The sequence below is a fragment of the Cajanus cajan genome, chromosome 7 (assembly GCF_000230855.2).
Source record: "Cajanus cajan strain Asha chromosome 7, NIPB_CcT2T_4, whole genome shotgun sequence".
NCBI lineage: Eukaryota > Viridiplantae > Streptophyta > Magnoliopsida > Fabales > Fabaceae > Cajanus > Cajanus cajan.
Window position 1 is genome coordinate 13,496,785 of NC_138523.1, and position 22,975 is coordinate 13,519,759.

General features: G+C 30.4%; 5 long non-coding RNA genes across 5 annotated transcripts; 3 read left to right on the forward strand and 2 right to left on the reverse strand.

Annotated features, from left to right (window-relative positions):
* Positions 1-5,750: 5,750 nt before the first annotated feature.
* LOC145950145 (uncharacterized) lies at positions 5,751-9,753 on the forward strand. Its single transcript, XR_014428246.1, has 4 exons — positions 5,751-5,863; positions 5,985-6,054; positions 6,269-6,331; positions 9,708-9,753. It is a non-coding gene; the product is annotated as an uncharacterized LOC145950145 (long non-coding RNA).
* Positions 6,434-7,188, reverse strand: LOC145950143 (uncharacterized). The gene is made up of 2 exons (XR_014428244.1): positions 7,118-7,188; positions 6,434-6,778 (listed from the first exon to the last, which is right to left on the reverse strand). It is a non-coding gene; the product is annotated as an uncharacterized LOC145950143 (long non-coding RNA).
* An 88-nt stretch (positions 9,754-9,841) lies between the features above and the next one.
* Positions 9,842-10,208, forward strand: LOC109818327 (uncharacterized). Its single transcript, XR_014428248.1, has 3 exons — positions 9,842-9,924; positions 10,015-10,057; positions 10,148-10,208. It is a non-coding gene; the product is annotated as an uncharacterized LOC109818327 (long non-coding RNA).
* A 1,014-nt stretch (positions 10,209-11,222) lies between these two features.
* Positions 11,223-13,911, forward strand: LOC145950144 (uncharacterized). Its single transcript, XR_014428245.1, has 4 exons — positions 11,223-11,274; positions 11,352-11,401; positions 13,482-13,616; positions 13,759-13,911. It is a non-coding gene; the product is annotated as an uncharacterized LOC145950144 (long non-coding RNA).
* A 3,557-nt stretch (positions 13,912-17,468) lies between these two features.
* Positions 17,469-19,985, reverse strand: LOC145950146 (uncharacterized). The gene is made up of 2 exons (XR_014428247.1): positions 19,735-19,985; positions 17,469-17,677 (listed from the first exon to the last, which is right to left on the reverse strand). It is a non-coding gene; the product is annotated as an uncharacterized LOC145950146 (long non-coding RNA).
* Between the last annotated feature and the right edge of the window lie 2,990 nt (positions 19,986-22,975).

Here is a 22,975-nt window from a genome sequence, read left to right on the forward strand (position 1 = left end):
GTCTACAATCCTTATATAGTAGTTTCAGAGAAGATGATCATTGCAACAACGTTTAAATTTAAACGTTCATATTTCTTCATGTGTTGCTTTGTTTGTCTTCCTAGGTGATATTAAAGAGTATTGTTGATGTATTTAATGCTCGCATTAAATGCTTATCAAGACGTGTGTACCTCTTATCTAATCTAGCAACTACTTATCATCATTTCTTTCTATTTTGAGTGTAGCAAAGAGTGTCAACATAGAGTAGTTGGGGCTGGTGTAGAGCAATACTTTTTCAGTCTCTTTTCCGTGATATTCGGGATCTTGCTTTATGGCTTTTCATAGTTATTTTGTCTCTTTCCTCATTAATGCTCTTCAAGACTTTTGAAGCTCCTTTTTACTTAATCTATTGAGGAATATCACATTAAATGAAGTGCAGTGTCAATCGTATAAAATAATGTTCATTTAATGTCAGTCAAGCGAATGATATGCTTCGTTTGATTTCTATTATCTTACAGATGATGTGTCATCTTCACATTTCGTCTGATATGTTTTATCTTTGAAGAATGCTTTCATTTACTTATAGAAAATCTTTTTGTTTGTTATCATTAAAACTTAAGGGATCGTTTGTAGTCTTAAAACAAGATTTTTTATTTAATAATCTCCCCATTTTTGATAGTAACAAACACCTTTAAAAAGATATACTAAGCTTTTTCCTTTGAAAGTAATTTTCTTTTTCTAATAAGACGAAACGAGTGTTCATATTTCGAAAAGAGTCTATAAGAGATGTCCAATTAAAAATTATCATACTGATGTGAGATATACATATCCAAGATGATAGAAGTCAAGTGGGCAACTTTGACTGTGGTCTGATTTCTTCTTATGACATTTGGTCTATCATATTTACTTAGTCATTTTAGCTAGACATTATTGTGTTTGACAGACTAAGGTATCAGAGCATATTATTCAAACATAAAGGACTCCCCCTGAAAACAAACATGGTTAAAACAAAAGTGATAAAAATAACACAAAAATATATTTCATTTCAGATAACATAACAGAAAGAACATAGTTTTATAAAATCAAAAAAGAGAAAAATAAAACACAAAGAAAAACACAAAAGAATCCTAAACCCTAACACAAGGAAAGCCAAAGGAAATTAGAAGAAATTTGAACATCTTCTCCCTTTGATTTGGTGGATATCTCCTCCCATTGCAGTAATTGTTTTAATTATTTTTTATTAGTTTATTATTATTAACCCTATATAAGTAAAGTGCGAGTTACAAATACAAATATAAGTGTCTAGGTACTAAACAATAGTAGATACAAAGATAAAGATCAAAATTGTTATCTTCGTAAATGTAGACCTGAGTACATATATAATTTTTAAACGCATATACGAGGATAAGTACCATAAAATCCTATCAAGAACTTATTCATTGTCATTTCTCTCATTGCAAATCCTCGAAAAAGTTAATGGTTGACTTTGATCTCATATGAGTCATGTCTAAATCTAATTTAAACTTTTTATAAAAAGAAATTAGAATACTAATTAAAAATATTTATAAATACTGTGTATTTATAAATACTGTGTATTTATAAAAAAAATAATATTGTATTATAACACTATCTTTATTCTTAATTATAAATAACAAATATTTTTTTTAATTTTAATTATAATTAATAATCATTAGTTTATGAAGTTACATAAGTTAAATTTCTCTTATATTTTGTTCATTATTAACTTTATTTTCCATACATTATAATTATAACTGATATTAAATATAATAATATTCAAAATAAAAAATATATTTAAAATAAAATTTAAATTTATGATAGAATTAATTAAAAATAATAAATATATCTAAGATAGGAAGTGTCAAATATTACTCCCTCCGTTTTTTTTTATATGGGTTTGGGGAAAAAATAAGTAGACATTAAAAATAAATACACACATTGTTCAGTAAACATGTATTAATTATTAAGGGTAAAAATGAAGAGAAAAAATTAATAAGTCATTGATTTTAGTAAAATGACAATGAAAAAAAAAACAACAAATTCTGACAAAACGACTATAAAAAAAAAGGGTATGACCCACAAATTGTTCTCGAAATGCGGCATATATAAATATAAAACGACATGTTTTTATTTCGAAACATTTAAAAAAGAAAAGAACGAGGAGGGAAGAGGAGACGAGGCTCTAGTGAAACACGACGAACGAGACTTACTCCTGGGCTTCGCTGTTGTTGGCGCAACCACAAACACCTCCGCTGCCCCGCATTTCACACTCGCACGCATCTTAGCATTAGCAGGTTCACATCTTCACTAATTTGGTTGCCCTCTAAATTTTAAACTTGTAGCTGTGTGTTGTTTGTGCCATGATGATTCTGATTTTACCCTATTACTCCTTTTTTTTTATGTGGCAAATCAAATTTGTATTGAGTCATTTGGAAAACATTAATCAATGATTCAATGTTTTCAGTCACCATTCTTTGGGTTGAGAATTGGCTTAACAATTGGAACTGCTTTTGGTATAGGCTCAATTACTGGAATGTCTAGAGGCTTTTTCACCGTTGGAAATGGCTTCAGCACTGGGATAGGAATTGGCTTAACAATTGGAACAGGCTTAATTACTGAAATAGGTTGAGGCATTTTTAATATTTCCTTAACACCTGAAATTGGCTTTGGTATAGGATTCTGTTAGGAAAAATTCAAGTGTTGCCTATCGTAGATTATTAAAAAGAGTCACCCATCATTTATCCACTTACCAAGTTCAATAGCGTTGGATGTGAGGTGGTGTATTAGAAAAAGATCAAGTCTCACATCGATCAGAGATAAGATAATTAAAGAATATATAAGTGGGAGACAATCCCCGACATTATAGGATTTAGTTAGGGCCAAACTCACTATTCTAAGATAGTATTAGAGCTATCTAAATCCACTTTAAAAAGAGTCACCTACCATTGATATACGCACCAAGCCTAATAGTGTTGGGTGTGAGGGAGTGTATTGGAAAAAATTTAAGTCTTACATCAATTAGAGATAAAACAATTAAAGAGTATCTAAGTGAGAGGCAACCCTCACCTTACAAGCCGGTTTTATAAGGTGAGTCACCTACCATTGATATACACACCAAGCCTAATAATGTTGGGTGTGAGGGAGTATATTGGAAAAAATTTAAGTCCTACATCGATTAGACATAAAACAATTAAAGAGTATATAAGTGAGAGATAACCCTCACCTTACAAACCGGTTTTATAAGGTTGAGTTAAACCCATAACTAACATTCTAAGAGCTTCTTAATCACTGGAGTAGGTATAGGTTTTTTGGCCACTGGATATGGCTTTAGAATTTGCTACTTCACCTTGATTATCTGTGTCGGTTAGCCTTTTATCAGAAGGCTTGCCACCTACGTTCACCTCAATTCCTGCACATAAACATTGATTATTGAATATCTACGGAAATTTCCGTAGATAAGTTATCTACGAAAATTTTCGTAGATAAGTTATCTACGGAAATTTCCGTAGATAACTTATCTACGGATATTTCCATAGATAACTTATCTACGGATAATTCCGTAGATAAATTCCGTAGGTAAAACATATTTTTATTATCTTTTCATTTTTATTTATTATAAAATAATTAGAATATTTAATTTAACATTATTAAAAAAAATAATCATTATAAAATTTATTCTTTTTTAATTTAATTATTTATTATAATACTTTTTAGTTACCGTATTTACCAAAAAAATATTTTTAATTAAAATATATTTTAGAATCTTAGTTAATTCATTATCATTCACTCACTTGATTAAAAAGTGATAAAATATAATTAATTTTTAGTTAATTTAATAAAATAAAAACTTTAAAATGTATATCTAAAATCTGTAACAATTTCTTAAATACAAATATTTAATTAATTAATTTTAATATATACTAAATTTAATATTAGAAAATTTATAAATATTTTAGTTATAATTTTTATTATCTTTTGATATAATATTGGATTTCTTTTGATTATGAAAGATATTTACCTGGATTTAAGTTATGATTGTTATAATCTTTTGATTTAATATTGAATTTTATTTATTATAAAACATAATAAATAAAATCTAAAATCTGGAGCAATTTCTTTGATACAAATATGTAATTAATTTTAATATATAATAAATTTAATATCAGAATATTTATTATAATTTTAGTTATGATTTATATAATATTTTGATTTAATATTAAATTTATTTTGATTATAATATTTTAATGTATTTTATTTGAAATATCAGTTAAAATATTTTATTATCTTTTCATTTTAATTTATTGTAAAATAATTAGAATATTTAATTTAGTAAGATTAAAAAAAATAATCATTTTAAGATTTAATTTATTTAATTTCATTATTTATTATAATACTTTTGTCATTGTATTGATAATTTTTTTTTAATTAGAATATATTTCAAAATTTTAGTTAATTCATTATCATTTACTTATTTTATTAAAAAGTGATAAAATATAATTTATTTTCAATTAATTTAATAAAATAAAAACTTTAAAATATATATTTAAAATCTGTAACAATTTGTTAAATATTAATATTTAATTAATTTTAATATATAATAAATTTAATATTAGAAAATTTATTATGATTTTAATTATAATTTTTATTATGTTTTGATTTAATATTGGATTTCTTTTGATTATAAAACATAGTAAATAAAATCTAAAATATGTATCAGTATCTTTGATAAAAATATTTAATTAATTTTAATATATAATAAATTTAATATCAAATTATTTATTATGATTTGAATTATAATTTTTATAATCTTTTAATTTATTATGATTTAATTTTTATAATCTAACAACCCAACTTTTAATTGTTAATAGGATGTGAGACTAATTAAAAATTTGATACTAAATTAATATGATTATCCTATACAAATGAAATTTAAAATAATTCCTTGATTTTAATCTAATTCAATAATAACATGATTGATTTAAATTATATTTTAAAATAAATGTTTATTTATTTATTTTTTAAAATAAATTAAGCACAAACTAAATTATCGGGTGCACCTACTCTCAACCTCCGAAATTCATCTTCTCTCTTCCGCCCCCAAACCCCTTCTCCCACCAACTCTTTCACCCGGAGCAACTCATCTCCGACAAGGAAGACGCCGCCAACAACTTCGCCCCGAGGCCACTACACAGGTAACCTCCCCCCTCTCTCTACATTTCCCTTTTTTTTCCAATAACGTAACCCTAACCCTAATTTCCATTTCTAGTCGGCAAGGATCGCCGACAACTGCACCGGCCTCCAGGGCTTCCTCGTCTTCAACGCCGTGGGCGGAGGCACCGGCTCCGGCCTCGGCTCCCTCCTGCTCGAGTGTCTCTCCGTGGATTACGGTAAAAAATCAAAACTGAGCTTTTACTGTGCCTGCTATCGTGCGGCGTTCTTCTTCTGCCTCTGTTATCGTTTTGCGTTCTTCTTCTTCTGCGGAGCTGTGTTCTTCTTCTTCTGCTGCGCGACTGTGTTCTTCTTCTTCTTCTGCGCGACAGTATAAAAATGTCATCCTAATATGCTTGTTTTTGTTTTCAAAATAAATAGTTCTAATGTTGGTATGGGATAAAGGGGAACGCTCATTTGGATAATATTTTATTCATTAGTTATTTTTTTCAATTGCTTTTGATGGTTATGATTTTTGATTGTATACAAGTTATTTAAATTTTTTATTTTGTGGTTTGTGTTTTTCAGGAAAAGATGTGATAGGACTTGCCTAAGCAGGTTCTGGTAAGACTGGAGCTTTTGCCCTTCCCATATTGCATGCTCTCTTAGAAGCACCATGCCCAAATAATTTCTTTGCTTGTGTGTTGTCTCCCACCAGGTTTGATTGATACCTAATCATGGGATGAATTTACATATAATTTGAATTTTTATTGATTGAAAATGCTAACTCTCATTTAACTAGTTTATTTATTCTGTTTCTAACCTTTTTATTGATTTAGAGAGCTTGCTATTCAAATTGCTGAGCAGTTTGAAGCTCTAGGTTCTGAAATTGGTGTGAAGTGTGTTGTGGTGAGTTTCAATATAATTTTTTTAAATGATTCACTGTGTGAATTTTATTGCTTCTCGTTTACTGCATAACTTAGAGTTTTTGTGTTATGTCCCCTTATACCATTTCCAGCATAATACTTAGCTTTAAATAATGGTCAGGAACTGTGTTAATCTTCCATTTGAGACAATCATGTTAGAAAAACTATTTGCTTGACATGATTTCCTTTCTCTCTAGCTTGTTGGAGGAATTGACATGGTACAACAATCCATCAAGATAGCAAAGCAACCTCACATTATTGTAAGTGTTACTATTGCTGATAAGAATGTTTTGATTTCATTTGTTTCTTTAATTCAATAGTGTTAGATAATAGTTGAGTGAGATCCAAAATTTAATCTTGAGTTGAGTATGTATATAAAATATATCACTCATGTTTTACTAAAAATTTAATCTTAATTAAAAGAAGTTGCAATGAAACGTGTATTTTTAATTGAAAATTGTAAAATTTGATTGTCTATAATATGCTACTAACAAACAAGGCCTTCAACTGGCTGGTACACAACTAGTCATATTAGTCCAAAAACTGCTGAAAGCAAATAAATGCATAAGCCCAAAAACCAAATATTGAAAAACATGAATATTGAATGCCACTTAAAGAGCTCTCCAATATATTCCTTTTTGAGCCCCAACTGTGCTCTTGGCAGAATCAGCAGCCCCTCGTGCCTTTTCCTGCATTTGCTGCCCAGCCTACAACACCAAAACACTTTCATCACTCACCAAAATTCTCCATAATATTTAGCTTCTTCTGTTCATTCTAAGAGCATGTTTGGATGTTCTATTAGTTCCATCATTTTAGATTTTTTTTTAGTGAAAAGAAGTTGTTTGTAAAAAATTTGTATATTTCAGACAACAGCTGAATTTTGCATATAAACAGTTTTTTCTTTTATTTTAAAAAAACAATAAGTTGTATTGATGTATTAGAAAATATGAAGTTTATAATTGATTATAAAAATAATCTAACTTTTACGTATTTTCCAAACATACTTTAAGTCAACATAGTTAAATTGTTCAAATAAATGGTTTAACCTCTTGGCAGGATTTTTTGGCAGATTGAGCAGCATTCCTTGCACTATCGATCATGCTGCTTGCCTTTTCTTAAATCAACAATAAATAACATTATTCTAGCTATAATGCCACTATAGTCTATAATTGAGAATGATGTGCAAAAATTACAAGGTCATGAATATATTGCATACATGTCTTATTTGTATCAGTGGTAAAACTAACCTGAGCTTGTCCCGCGGCTTGGCCAGCTTGATGGCTCATATTCTGGGATTGGGATTGATTCATTTTTGGTTCCCCTGTTTTGGTCTTGAAAAAGCAGGTTATTTCCTAAGCTCCCCTGAGCCTTCTCTGAGTTAAATTATAACCTAAGGCACCAAAAACCCTCACTCTTACCAACAACACTAACCCGCCACCACCTCCACCCCTTGGCCTCACTCCACCAGCCCACCACTACCTCTTGTGCTTCCTTCCTCACAGTCTCCCTCTCATCTTCCTCCACCAAGCTATCACCCAATAAGGCCAAAAGTTTTGGAATGTAATAAATGATACATTATACATGACCTATAAGTACCCCTTATGTTGCAATACGGTTTACGGGCATTTAGTTATGTCCTAGAGTAAGAACCAATCTATGGCTACAATTGCATAAGTATGGGAAAAGTTAGGGTTAAGACTAGAACAAGTATGGATATGAAATCATTCACGTACATATGCCTCGTATATACATTATTTGGTTGTTCAAATGAAAGTGATCTCACCTCAATTTGTCTTCGATAGTGTTTTTAATGATTTCTCACTAAGCCCAGTTATGTGGATTAAAAAGGGGCTGAATAGTTTTAATGATACTTGCATATGAAAGATGAAAGAGAGACAAAGAGGAGCACAAGAACTTTTAGCTGAAGGGAGCACTTTATCTCCAAAAAACCTACAAATGTACCCCATAAATTATCAATATGTCAATTAGTAAAAATAAAAAAAAATAAAAAATAAATAAAAACTCACTTCAAGCAAGGAAAATTCAAGTCAAATAATTACAGGATCTCTTAAACAAATGAAGCAAACAGACCTATATTGAAAGTACTTTGAATCTTGTCCAAACCGATATAAAAAGTACTTTCTATGTTATTTAAATTTAAAATACAACCAACAAAGAAATTGTGGTGTTATTTACAAAAATGTCACCGCGTTTTTTTTATAAAGCCACCAACATTTTATCTTGTTATAGAATCACTGTTCTGCACTAGTGATCTTGTGTAATTTCATATTGTTTTCTATACACACAATTATGGTGAAGTCAATTGCAACATATATAGTCAATTGCAACAAAGAAATTGTGGTGTTATTTACATAAATGTTGCAATTGACTATATATGTTGCAATTGACTATATATGTTGTAATTGACTTTACCATAATTAAAGTTATTTGACTATATATGTTGCAATTGACTATATATGTTGCAATTGACTATATATGTTGCAATTGACTTCACCATAATTAAAGTTATTTGACTATATATGCTGCAATTGACTATATATGTTGCAATTGACTATATATGTTGCAATTGACTATATATGTTGCAATTGAATTCATCATAATTAAAGTTATTTGACTATATATGTTGCAATTGACTATATATGTTGCAATTGACTTCACCTTAATTAAAGTTATTTGACTATATATGTTGCAATTGACTATATATGTTGCAATTGACTATATATGTTGCAATTGACTTCACCATAATTAAAGTTATTTGACTATATATGTCGCAATTGACTATATATGTTGCAATTGACTATATATGATGCAATTGACTATATATGTTGCAATTGACTTCACCATAATTAAAGTTATTTGACTATATATGTTGCAATTGACTATATATGTTGCAATTGACTATATATGTTGCAATTGACTTCACCATAATTAAAGTTATTTGACTATATATGTTGCAATTGACTATATATATTGCAATTGACTATATATGATGCAATTGACTTCACCATAATTAAAGTTATTTGACTATATATGTTGCAATTGACTATATATGTTACAATTGACTATATATGTTGCAATTGACTTCACCATAATTAAAGTTATTTGACTATATATGTCGCAATTGACTATATATGTTGCAATTGACTTCACCATAATTAAAGTTATTTGACTATATATGTTGCAATTGACTATATATGAGGTTGTTGGTTAATTTAGTGATCGTTACAATTAGTTGGGAATGTGCATGTTATTTTAGAGATCAATGGCTATTGCCATTGGATGTTTTGTTGAGATGGGATCACTTTCACTAATCAAAGTGTATTTGGATGGTGAATTTAAAAGGAGTAATTTTTTTTTTTTAAAGAATTTCAAATGTGTTGAGATGAAATGTTTTGTACGGTCTTCAACATTGATTCTCGGAACCATTACATTAATAAAAGATCGTGCGCGTTCTTGTATACTCTTGATGGTGACTGAAATTTGTCATTACATCGATCTAACGGTGTCTTTCAAATCATAAATTTTATATGCTCAATCTCTTAAAGTTTACTATACTTGTTCTCTCCAGTTATTTAAAAGTTTTTTATGCTTATTTTCTCTTCAAATCTGTAACAGGGCTGAATTGATGAAAAAATTAAACGGTGCTTACTTTCCTGAGGAGGTATTGTTGTCCCAAGTTTGTGAGTTTGTGTTTTTTTATGCATGTATTCTTTTCCCATGGCTTACTTTGAATGTTGTTGAAATTGCTCAGAAACTCTGCAAATGGTTCACTCAATTACTGTTGGAAGTGGAATACCTGCATTCAAATTTTGTTTTACATCGTGACCTAAAGGTATACTTTTATGAAACAGACTATATGGTCTATGATTCTTGTCTTTCATTTTAAATGTATTAAGTCTGATTTTGTTGACTCTGTTGACAGTGTTCCAACATCTTTCTTATCAAGGATCAGGATGTTCGCCTAGGTGAGTTCACCTACCTACCCATCTTTGATTATATTGGAGATAGATTTTTAAGTCCTCATCTGAATTTGTCCTTATTTTTCTGTCATGTAGGGGATTTTGGGCTTGCTAAGACACTAAAAGTAGATGATTTGGCATCTTCGGTATGTGTAACACTGGGAACATGTTGCTTTCTTCTTTATCTTTTTTTTTTTTGCTCAAAAAAGATCTCTAAGATTCATGCAAAACATTTTTCCTATCAAGTTTCCATAGCACTAATGCATTATGCAGAATTACGGTTTTAGAGTTTTTCATCTTTAAATCATAACCTTTTCTTTCTAGGTCTTGTGTAGACTTATAGAGATATACTAAGAAGACATCAATTCTAATTGTCAAATAGGCATGCATAGTTATTTGGACATCTAATTTTTGCTCCATAATACTTTATCTGTTTATGAGAACCAGAAGCTTCAGCATTTTTAATTGTTACTGAGCTTTTCGTCTATTGGCCAAGCCAGCCAAGGACTAATAATATCATCTGAACTATGTTTAGTTAAAATTATCCTATTGTTAAATTTATTTGTTCCTTCACACCTTACATTTCATTTATTTTTTCTATTGAAACTAGACGTTCACCAAAACATTTTTCATTTTAAAGTAACAGAAAGTATGGTCGACGGAAATAATTTGTTTAATCAGTTCCCTTTTCTTCAAAAAAAGGGGAACAATAATGTTTGCTTCATGCAAAACATAAATTTTCAGCCCCATACCCTTCCCTCTAGTGAGCAAGCCTTATTTTCCTGATCCTTTTAAGTTACAAACTATATTTCAGACAAAGAAAATAGTGGAAATAGGAATTGAGTGTTGTTTGAGTGAACTGAATTTGCTTTCTTGCTTGAAATTTGATAGATAAGAAAAGTGTTATTGCTCTTATTGATAATAGGACAAGATCTTTTCTAGAATTTGGGCTCTTTCAGCTGAGAGACCTTGCTGTTGCAAACTTGTTTATTATCTCTCATATTTTGTGTGGACAAAATTCATATTTTAATAATGTTCAACTTCTAAAGGTTTGAAATATGACAATGCTACCAACTTTTAATTCCATATGATTAGTGTTACGCTTATATAAAAATTCATAGTAACCACATATTGAATTAATAATTGCTGTAAATGTTTCTATACAGGTGGTAGTAACTCCTAATTACATGTGCCCTGAACTGCTTGCTGATATTGGTCACTAGGTATGTACTTTACAACCTAGTATCTAATACTTGCATATTTGGTTTTGCCGCAGCTAAAAAGCATTTTTCTTGCTCAGGGTGCTGTATATACGAGATGGCTGCTCATCGCCCTGCTTTTAAAGCTTTTGTAAGATTTCTTTTGATTTTTTACTTTAAAATAGTTATAGTTAGGATGTAATTCGTTTAATTGAAGAAGTAGATTGCAAGCTAAGTTTTTATCCGAGTTTGAAAAACTACCACCTACAAGATATGTTCTACTCAACATATAGTTTCCTATGAGTTTGAAAAGCTAAGTTTTATGTATAATTTTATGCAAAATAGTCTTATTTTACACTATGACATGGAAACTAATTATGCATAATTGCTATGGGTATTTAGATTTTAAAGATGTTTGATTTCATATTGTGGTTATAGGATATTTAAAGAAATATGAGAAGTGATTTTATTAATATTTCTGACCAGGTAAAACTATTTATAATGATTGGTGTGGAAAGGTAAAACAAAATAATCTCTGTTATGTTGAAATCAGTTATCTACGAAAATTTCCGCAGATAACTTACCTATGGAAATTTCCGTAGGTAAGTTATCTACGAAAATTTCCGTAGGTAAGTTATCTACGAAAATTTCCGTAGATAAGTTATCTACGGAAATTTCCATAGATAAACTCATCCGTAGATAAATTCTGTATCCGTAGATAAAATCTGTAGGTAACGTTATCTACGAAAAATTATCCGTAGATAACGTTATCTACGACCTTATTATCTACGGATTTTTTTTCTGTAGATAATCCGTAGATAATTATCAGTTATCTACGAATTTTCATCATTATCTATGGATTTTTTCCGTAGATAATGCTGATTTTTCTTGTAGTGTTGTCTTCAATAGTGTTTTTAATGATCTCTCACTAAGCCCAGTTATGTGGATTAAAAAGGGGCTGAATAGTTTTAATGATACTTGCATATGTGCGAGATGGAAACTCAAGATGCATAGGTGAATGTATGATGTATTCCTTGTTCCAACAAGAAATTCATGTGTATAAGCCTTGCCTAAAATGTAAGTGTTATGTCATGCTTAAGATAAAAGAATGAATGAGATGTATGTGTAACTCATTGGTTTGGCATGCCCTTTCTTCACTGTTTTGCTTGAATATAATGATTAAGAATACTTACAATGAATTGGTTGTTACCCTTGTGAGGGTTCAAAGGTTCACATGTCTTAGAATAGTGGATTTAAGCCTAACTCAACCCTACAAAACCGGCTTGTAAGGTGAGGGTTTCTTTCCACTTATATACTATTTAATTACCTAATCTCTATTCTCTAGTCGATGTGGGATTTGGGTTTTTTCCAGTACACCCCCCTCACATCCAGTATTATTGGGCTTGCTACGTGGATAAATGGTAGGTGACCCTTTTTTTAATGATCTAGGATTGGTAGGACTTGAATACACCCCTCATGCCCATGGTTCATGTATCAATGGTGGGTGACCCATTTTTAAGAATCTAGGACAACTCTGATACCATCTTAGAATAGTAAATTTAAGCCTAACTCAACCCTACAAAACTGGCTTGTAAGGTGAGGGTTGTTTTCCACTTATATACTATTTAATTGCCTAATCTCTAGTCGATATGAGACTTGGGTTTTTTCCAATAACATGTCTCTTGTGAATGTTTTTGGTTGCATGCCTCTTTGACTTGTGGAATTTCGATGAGGTTGATGAGTCATTTACTACAATATGCTACCTATGTCTGCGAATTCTATGCAAGTATCAATAATTGTGATTGATTCTATGATTGTAAATGTTGTAGTACTTTCTCTGTAATTTTGTTTGAGATTGATATTTGACTATATATGTTGCAATTGACTTCACCATAATTGTGTGTATAGAAAACACTATGAAATTACACAAGATCACTAGTGCAGAATAGTGATTCTATAACAGGATAAAATGTTGGTGGCTTTATAAAAAAAATACGGTGACATTTTTGTAAATAACACCACAATTTCTTTGTTGGCTGTATTTTAAATAACATAGAAAGTACTTTTTATATCGGTTTGGACAAGCAAGTGATATTCAAAGTACTTTCAATATAGGTCTGTTTGCTTCATCTATTTAAGAGATCCTACAATTATTTGACTTGAAATATTTATTTATTATTTTTTTATTTTTACTAATTGACATATTGATAATTTATGGGATACATTTGTAGGTTGTTTGGAGATAAAGTGCTCCCTTCAGCTAAAAGTTCTTGTGCTCCTCTTTGTCTCTCTTTCATCTTTCATAGCCACTCCTACCTTCTACGGGAATCTACAAAAGGCTATCCATTTCATCCTCTATGAAGTTTGTGAGTTTCTTATGGTTACGGTATCTCTTTGTCTCGTGTGCCTTATGTGTGTAGGGTCTTGTCAATGAACCTTCTAATTATACAATTCAGAGAAAGTTCTCTTCATGGTTTAAATTTTTGTGTTCTTTCCTGGGTTTTGCAGACATGTTTGGGCAAAGGTGGGGGCTTTCACTTCCCACCATGTCACATGCTAAATTTTTGTGGGATTAGAATCTTATTAGATTGCCCACTGGACCTTTCTTCTCTCTTGGTGTTTTCTCCTGTACCTGCTGCTTTTGATTTCTTGCCATCCGAAGAAAGCGGCAATACTGTGGCCAATGGTTTTCTTGATTCAAGAGTTGGGTCTGGGAAAAAACAAAATTGAAAAGCTCCTTGATGCTAAAAGCTTACTTTTTACTGAACCTTGGTACAAGACTGTTAATAACTTGCACCTGTGGAATTCTTCTTTCATTGATGTCGTATTAATCTCCAGTCTAATGGGTATTCTGGGATTGCCTTTTCTTACTCGAATGAAGGGTTTCTCAACTAAGGTACTCTTCTGATGTTGCAAGTTATTGTTATTATTACTGGACTATGTTCTTATTTTTGTTAATTTCTGTCACCTAATTTGTTAGCTTAATGTTTTTTCAATTGTTAGATATATATAACGGAAGCATCGGCAAGATTAGGCCAGCTAATGATGGAGGATCTTGTATCAATGCATGTGGAATTCAGTCAGTTTTATGGACCAGAGGAATCAAATTTCCCTGCATGGCTGAGGCAGGAAGAGCTTGAAATCCTTCCTTCTGAATTGAGAGAGATAATATTGGGAAAAGATGGAGTGGAGTTGGGTGGTTGGATGCCATTGTACAGGTGATCTACCATTAATTAGTTTGCATTTTATCTCAAAAAACTTACATGGAGCTATATATTCAATATCCAAAACTGCATGAAGTAGCTTGATTATTACATGCACTGGTTCTGTGTTGTTTTCTTGGGATTGATTAATTATATTTTTTAATTAATAAGTGATTTTGACTTGCTTATTGCTTCTTTGCTTGAGCTTTATCTTTAACTCTCAGACTAGAAAAAATGAGGGGAGAAAATTTTGAAATTTGAATGCAGACAAAATGGAAGGAGAGAAAAATTTGAACCTTTGTTTCTAAATTCAACTTTCCTCTCCTTTTTCTTTCTATTTTCTCTTCAACCAAATAAAACAAAAATACATCATTCTTTGTGTTTTCTCTCCTATTTTCGTTTTTGTCTCATCCAGACAAATCATAAGAGTCAGTGAAAATCTCATGACACCCCATTCAGGGTATGGGATGGGTATATTTAACACTCATTTGGATTCTGGGATTCTATCAGTGATTTGCCTTGTGTAATTTTTATACATATGATCATTTGGAAATTCTATATGTAATGTATTATATAGTCTTTGTTATTGTAGTTAAGCTGTTGCTTTTTACTCTGATATGTAAATCTTGCTGCTGTATCCATTTTCGTTTAGGTTTTAATTTTTGGAATTTCTCAGTGCAGGTGATGTGAAGGATTGCATGCTAAAGATTCACAAGCTTAATTATGCTGAGGAAGCTTGCTACAATGGTACATTAGTTATAAAAGCATTCAGCTCCGGTACAGAAATAGGAAGTTGTAATTGGATTCTAGGTAGTCCGAAGGGAGATATTACTTATCTTTCGGGATCCAACATCATTTCTGCACATGCAATGCCTTTTGATTACCGCAGTTTACAGGGGACTTGTGCATTAATTTATTCAGACTTCTTATCCTTTACTGATACTCAAGATGGCGAGGATGGGGATAGTAACTCTGTTCTAACTGCTGATAAGTTATTACCTATGAGGTATGAAATTTTATCCCCTTTCAAACTTTATGTCGTATCCACTAGACACTTAAAGTTATTGTTATTCAAGTTTTCATCCACTGGTTGTAGTAATGAATATTTATGTCTTTATATTGATTTCCATGTTGGTTATTACTGAAGTTCTCAAGATTTGGCTGGATTAAACCATAAATTTGACGAGAATTTAGAAGAAAAGAAAAAGTTGGTTTTCATATGCTCATGTGCAATAGACTGTATCAATGAAGGTTGTTCAGTTCTTATTCCTATAGACCGACTTGGAACTGTTTTGCTTCTTTTGGAGGAAATGACAACATTACTTGAAGCTTCAGATTTGAGGGTATCCTATTTTTTTTCCTTTTTTTGTCTATGTTTTTTATTAATCAATTATCAAAGTCAAGAAAAACTATGATGGAAATTTGGAATAATATTTTGGGTGTCATTAATTAGCCTTGTCCTGCAGTACCCCATACTCATCCTTTTTAGTTGCTTGTAAACTGCCTCTCTTTACAATACGTGGCATTTGCTTTAAGTTCTGTTTTCTTTTCTTTTTCTGATTTTCTAATTTTGTTTGTCAAGAGACAGACCAGACCAAATCCTTTTATTTTTTGTTTTAGTGCTTGTAATGGGATTTGGGAAAGACAGGGAATGTCAAAGTTCCATCTTTTATGAACTTGAAATCATTTAATTTTCTAGTCGAATAAACATGACTATTTGGAAAAAGGACATTTGGATATTACTCACTGACTTCTAGGTTCTAATATTTAGTAATTGCAATTTTATCCTTGCATTGCCTAGTAACTCAAAAACATCATGATAGCATACATATCCCATCAATAACTGTCAAGGAAAATGATACCTAGAGAGTTACACTTGTCCAACGATCTCAATCCTATCTCAAAAGAAAGATAAAAGAATAAGTTATAACTCTTATGAAGACATGAGATTCTGAATAGATCCTCTTCTCAGCTAACAATTCAAAATCACAACAGATATATTTAACGCTTATAACTAGCCTCTGATTACCAAAACAACTATAACTGAAGTTCTAAACCTTCATTTTATCTCATTCTAGTGCCATTGAAAAGATCACATCCAAGACTACAACTTCCATGAAGACCACAAAATCCAAATCTATCAATACGGTACTCCTACTAGCATAACAAAACTACAGTGAAAACATATCCTACACTAGACAACAATAGTGCACTAACATCCCACATAATACCTCAACCCTTCCAAACTTACTTCTTTCTACCTTAAACTCATATCCAAGCTTCCAACTACAATCCCTAAACGAAAATAATTCACCTATTCCACAAAAGACTTAGAGCTGAAATCAAATCCTCATGCAACCTAACCCCTAACAAGACTAATATGCAAGCATCAAAACTTAAGGAAATCACCAACACTTTGACCTTTCATCAAGAACACTCAAAGTTCTAATGCTCGACACATAACCTCTTGGATTCAATCATTACCACTATAACTTTCAGAAACGCCACCAATCGTAAACTCTTAATACATTCGATAAGTCAATTTCTTACCCACATCCAAGCTTCCACTAGTTCTAGTTGGTTAGCAAGATACTTCGTCTAGTACCACTACTTGCACCTATGCTCGCAACACGAGCGATGCCACCCAACCACTACTTCTTACATAAGCAAGAAGTATCAAAATAATTAAGCAATCATGAGATTAAGAAAGAGCAATCAAAAATAGCATCATCAAGTTATATCATGTCTAACAGACAAATCCTGAGAACACAATGCACATAAATAAATAACAACAACATAATCAATCATCACATTAGCACATCAATAAGCTTCACACTCAATGCATTCCATCATTCATCTATCGAACAAGCCTAGTAGACTCACAACTCACGGCCGATTGGATCGACCTGCTCTGATACCACTAAATGTGACATCCTTACTACCCCAACACATATTGTAATAATGAAAACTTAACAAAAACAATTTTCAATTTCGGTAAAAGGGTTCACATGAGAATCTTCAAAATTGTTCTTCAATAACCACAACGATAAAAATGAAACGTGAGAGTTTACAAATGACTTTCAAAAATAATATTTACAATTCTAATTCCATATAACAATCTATGTCCTAAAGAAAATCCTCTGCCCCGATGTCACAATATCAGAGCATAACCACAACTCAACCGTTAGCATTCTAGATGTCACTCGTAGCCGGATCTTCCTCACCTAAAATATCCACAAATTGCACGGTGAGAAAAGAAAACATCTATATATATAGCACATAAGAAAACACAACATATTATCTCATTATAACTAAATATTCATAAATATTTTAACATATCGTATTTCAATCAATCATACATCGTCATCACGTCATAATTCTCAATCACACCAATCATCACAAATCTTGCACTTCACACTATGCCAAGGTCACGCTACCCATTTAACAATCTCAGGCCGTGCTCACCCCTGATATAACACTGTGCCAAGGTCACGTTATCCCTATCCCAGGGTCGTGCTCACCCTTGACATGTTAACCAAGGTCACGATACCCACGTAACAATCCAGAGCCGTGCTCACCCCTGATATAACACTGTGCCAAGGTCACGTTATCTCTATTCCAGGGCCGTGCTCACCCCTGACATGTTAACCAAGGTCACGATACTCATGTAACAATCCAGAGCCGTGCTCACCCCTGATATAACACTGTGCCAAGGTCACGTTATCCCTAACCTAGGGCCGTGCTCACCCCTGACATGTTAACCAAGGTCACTATACTCATGTAACAATCCAGAGCCGTGCTCACCCCTGATATAACACTGTGCCAAGGTCACGTTATCCCTAACCTAGGGCCGTGCTCACCCCTGACATGTTAACCAAGGTCACGATACTCAGGTAACAATCTCGGGCCGTGCTCACCCCTGGTCATAGGTGTGAAGAACCTCAATCACATCTCATTCACATCCACATTCACACACATTCACATCCACATCCACATCCACATCCACATCCACATCCACACCCACATCTCAATTCCACAATACATACACAATCCACACAAAATGGTGATTCACATACCCCTCAAGTAATTCATCATCTAGATCATCAAATAATATAACAATAACATTCATAAACTAATATAACAAACAACATAATTATCAATTTAATATAATTTTAACGTAAACAGTAAAATCTCCAAATTTTCCAAAACCTAACTCACAAGCACTTTTCTACAATTTCGTTCTCCCTCTCAGATCATCATTCTTACAAATTATTAGCATATCTATAATCCTCAACACATACAGAATCTAATGGGATCCTCAATTTCTCAAACAGAAATCATCCAATTTTTCACAACCTAACTTATAGGCACTTTTCTATAATTTCGTTATCTCTCCCAGAGCATCATTTTTACAAGTTAAACATATATTCGTAATCCTAAATATATACAGAATCACATAAGATAATTAATCCTCCAAACAGAAATAATTATAAAATTATTCATAATTCTAAGGGCTCTTCCTCTACCCAATTCACTCATGTAACTCTACATATAAATAATCTCCTTTTCTCCCGTACTTGGATAAATAGGAACTCGGGCAGAACCTCCTCCTCTTTTTCCTTAAACAAGGATCGGAACTAAATCTGGGACAGAACCTCATCCTCTGAGTTCCTCTTGGTCTTCAGAGAGAAGAAGAGGAACGAAAGAGAAAATAGAAGAGAAGAGAGAGTGAGAATGAGAGGTGTGTAGAAATGAGAGGATTTGAGGCCTATTTATAGGATTTTTCGCCCACCTACCACTACGACCAGTTCCAAAATCGGAACGGCCCGTTCTGGGCCCTTCAAACCTACGCAAATTTTTGAACTGGAACGGCCCGTTCCAAAACCAGAACGGCCCGTTCCCAATCCCAGCAGAACGGCCCGTTCTCCCTCCGGAACGACCCGTTCTCCAAACCAGAACGGCCCGTTCTCCCTTTGGAACGGCCCGTTCTCCAAACCGGAACGGCCCGTTCTCCCTCCAGAACGGCCCGTTCTGATTCTCAAATTTTGGGCCTTTAACTTATTCCAGAACGACCCGTTTCACTTTCGAAACGGCCCGTTCTGGGCAACGAATTGGGCCTACGGCCCATTGAAAATTGGGCTGTTACAGTTGTGGCTCAAGCTGAGAATGGATGTAAATCATGTAATGTTGCTACAACTATGAAGCTATGGTACATTGGTACTTATTTTGTGGAACAAAAAATGGAAAATTATCTATACACAAGTAGGCTTAGAGCACGAACCTGTAGAGGCTTCATTGGCAGTTACAGCAATAAAATTGGAAAAATAGAAACATAGAAGAAGAAAGCGGGGCACCCTGTAGTGCAACACAAGCACCCTTTGAAAAGTGGAACTCTTCCTCATTGTGAAAACACCTAGGCCACACCACTCACCAAGGTATAGTAATGAAAGATGAAAAGAAAAATATCTAGATTAAGGCTTGAGTTTCTCTAGCCTCATAGGATTGGTGTATATAATGGTTTGGCTAGCTTAGGATTGGCGTAGTTTTAGTGGCTCGGGCGCTATAACTTCTACTACTTAATTATATGAGGTTGTTGGTTAATTTAGTGATCATTACAGTTAGTTGGGAATGTGCATGTTATTTTAGAGATCAATGGCTATTGCCATTGGATGTTTTTGTTGAGATGGGATTACTTTCACTAATCAAAAGTGTATTTGGATGATGAATTTAAAAGGAATAATTCTTTTTTTAAAGAATTTCAAATGTCTTGAGATGAAGTGTTTTGTTTGAATAGATAATTTATAAAGAATTTGAAATTCAAGCATTTATGAAATTCCTTAAAATAGTATAATTTCAAATTCTTTAAAAAAAAAGTAAAAATTTAAAATTCTTCATATTTTTTCTTTCTTATCTCACCTATATATATTTTATCTTTCTCTCCTATCTCTTAATTACTGAATATTCAAAAATATTTTTTAAATAATTAAATATTATGCAATGTTAATTTTTAAAATAATTAAATATTTAAAATTAGCTAATATTTATTTTTATAAAATTAAATCTTATAATCTTATTATATATATATATATATATATTATATATATATATATTTAAAATCAATTTCACTCATGATAAAAATCAAATTATCATATATAAACTAAAAATTTAAAATTTAAGAAATTTGAATTGATTTATCCAAACAAAATATTTAAAAAAATGATGGAAATTAAAACCAAAGTAACTTAAATTTTTTAAATTTCTTAAATTTTTCATCCAAACACACCATCAAAGCATTTAAATTTCTTAAAAAAAAAAATGAATTACTCCATTTAAATTATCCATACACTCTATATGAACTTCCCTACTTGAGCACTAATGAGAGTAAAAATATTGAGTAAATTGTAGTTTTTTTTCTTCTATAATATGTAATTTTTAATTTTTTTTTCAAATTTTAAAGTCTATAATTTTAGTTTTTAAATTTTATAAAATTTATAATTTTGTGACTTTATTAAATTTTCATCTATTGATCATTAAAGTTAAAATATTGATCAGGATTTGACATTAAATAAATTATATGATAAATAATATTTTAAAAATATTTATGCTAAATTTTACTTTCATTTTTAAAAGTTAAAAGTGATAAAATGAGATAAATAGAATAAAAATAGAAATTAAAAGTTAAACTTAACCTTAATGTTTTAAAAAAAATTAATTTTCATATCATCTATTTTATTTTTCTATCAAAATTTTAATTCTACAATTTTAATTTCTCAATTTTACAAAATTCATAGTTTTAGTTCCTTGATTAATTTTTCATCAATTGATCGTTAAAATTGATACATTGATCTTGATCAAATATTAAATAAATTATACAAAAATAATATTTAAAAATTTATGCTAATTCTATTTTTAATTTTATTATTATATGCTAAAAGTGATTAAATGAAACGAAAATAAATAAAATTAATTTTCATATCATTTATCTAATATCAGGTCATGATTAATACTACAATTTTAATGATTGATAGAAGAAATTCTAGTAAAACACCATAATTACAAATTTTTAAAATTAAAAACAAAAATTAATAAATTAAAAGTTGAAGGAACCAAATTACGGATTAGATATCATAAAAAAAAAAAAATTTCTGAATAACTTTGAATCATAGTGTATTTGTAGAAGATTGAGAAAATGATGTTAAAAAATAGTAGAAGAAATAGGAACATATACCAGTAAGAAAAGAAGGAAGGTACTCTACCTTCAAGAAAAACAGTTGTTGTTGTTTTATTTTTTAATTTTTTTATTAAATGATGATTAGTTTTTCTTTTTATCTATAGTTTTTTATGATAGTTAATTAAAGAGTAATATTAGTAAAAAAAATATAGACAAAAAATAGTATCTCTTTTATTTTTAGTATAGATAAAATTAAAAATTTTAATATTAATATTATTAATTTCCTCGTTTCATTATTTCTGATTTAAAGGACAGAACAACGGCGTATACTCACTCATTACCACATTTTCTGCATCTAGAAGAAAAAAAATAAAACAACAGCGCTCGCAGTATTTCTCCCATATTATTAACTTAATATTAGTAGTATATATTAATTACTAATATATAATATTTTTATGAAATAATAATAATAATATTTAATAGTGATTTATTCATTTCTTTCATCGTCTCATAATTTCTGATGTTAAAAGACAGAACGAAAAGAAAATAGAAACACAAACAAACAAACAGCGCTCACAGTACTTCTTTCTCTCTTCAAAACAAGTTTTTTTTTTTTTTTTTTTTTTTTTTTTTTTTTTTTTTTTTTTAAATGTCCGATCCAAAAGGTAGCTGCACAAAGGCCACTTTCAGTTATTTAGTTTTTTTTTTTTTAAATAATTGCGGCTTTTCTCTCTCAACTGAAATCAATTAAATAATAGTTAAAGTTTTTAAAATATTTTAATCTCTACAAAAATAAAAAAGAATTATTTTATTTTCTATAAATTTTTTTATTTTCATAAAATTTATAATTATTATTTCTAGTCTTTATTATTTTTCTTTCTCATTAAAAATATAATTATTTTTGTTCATATGAAACTAACAGATAATATTATGTATTGATAATTTTAATTAATTTTCCATTAATACATTTATCTTATGGAATATATTTATATATTTATAAAAGTATATTAATATATTAATTTATATTTATGAATTATTAATTAGTAATACTATATTTATTTAATTATGAGTGAAAATTATAATATATGCATCTTAAATATAGATTAAAAATCATATAATTTTAAAATATTATATATATATATATATAATAATTTTAAAATTATTAAATCTTAAATGAAATGAACTAAAATTATATAATTATAATAATTAAAAAATTAAAATTACTCGATTAAAATTTAAGAGTCAAAAATCATATAGTAATAATTGAAGATAAACAAACACATATAATTAATACTTATTTATTTATTAAAATATTAAATAACCATTTACGGTATTATTCATTGTTAATGAT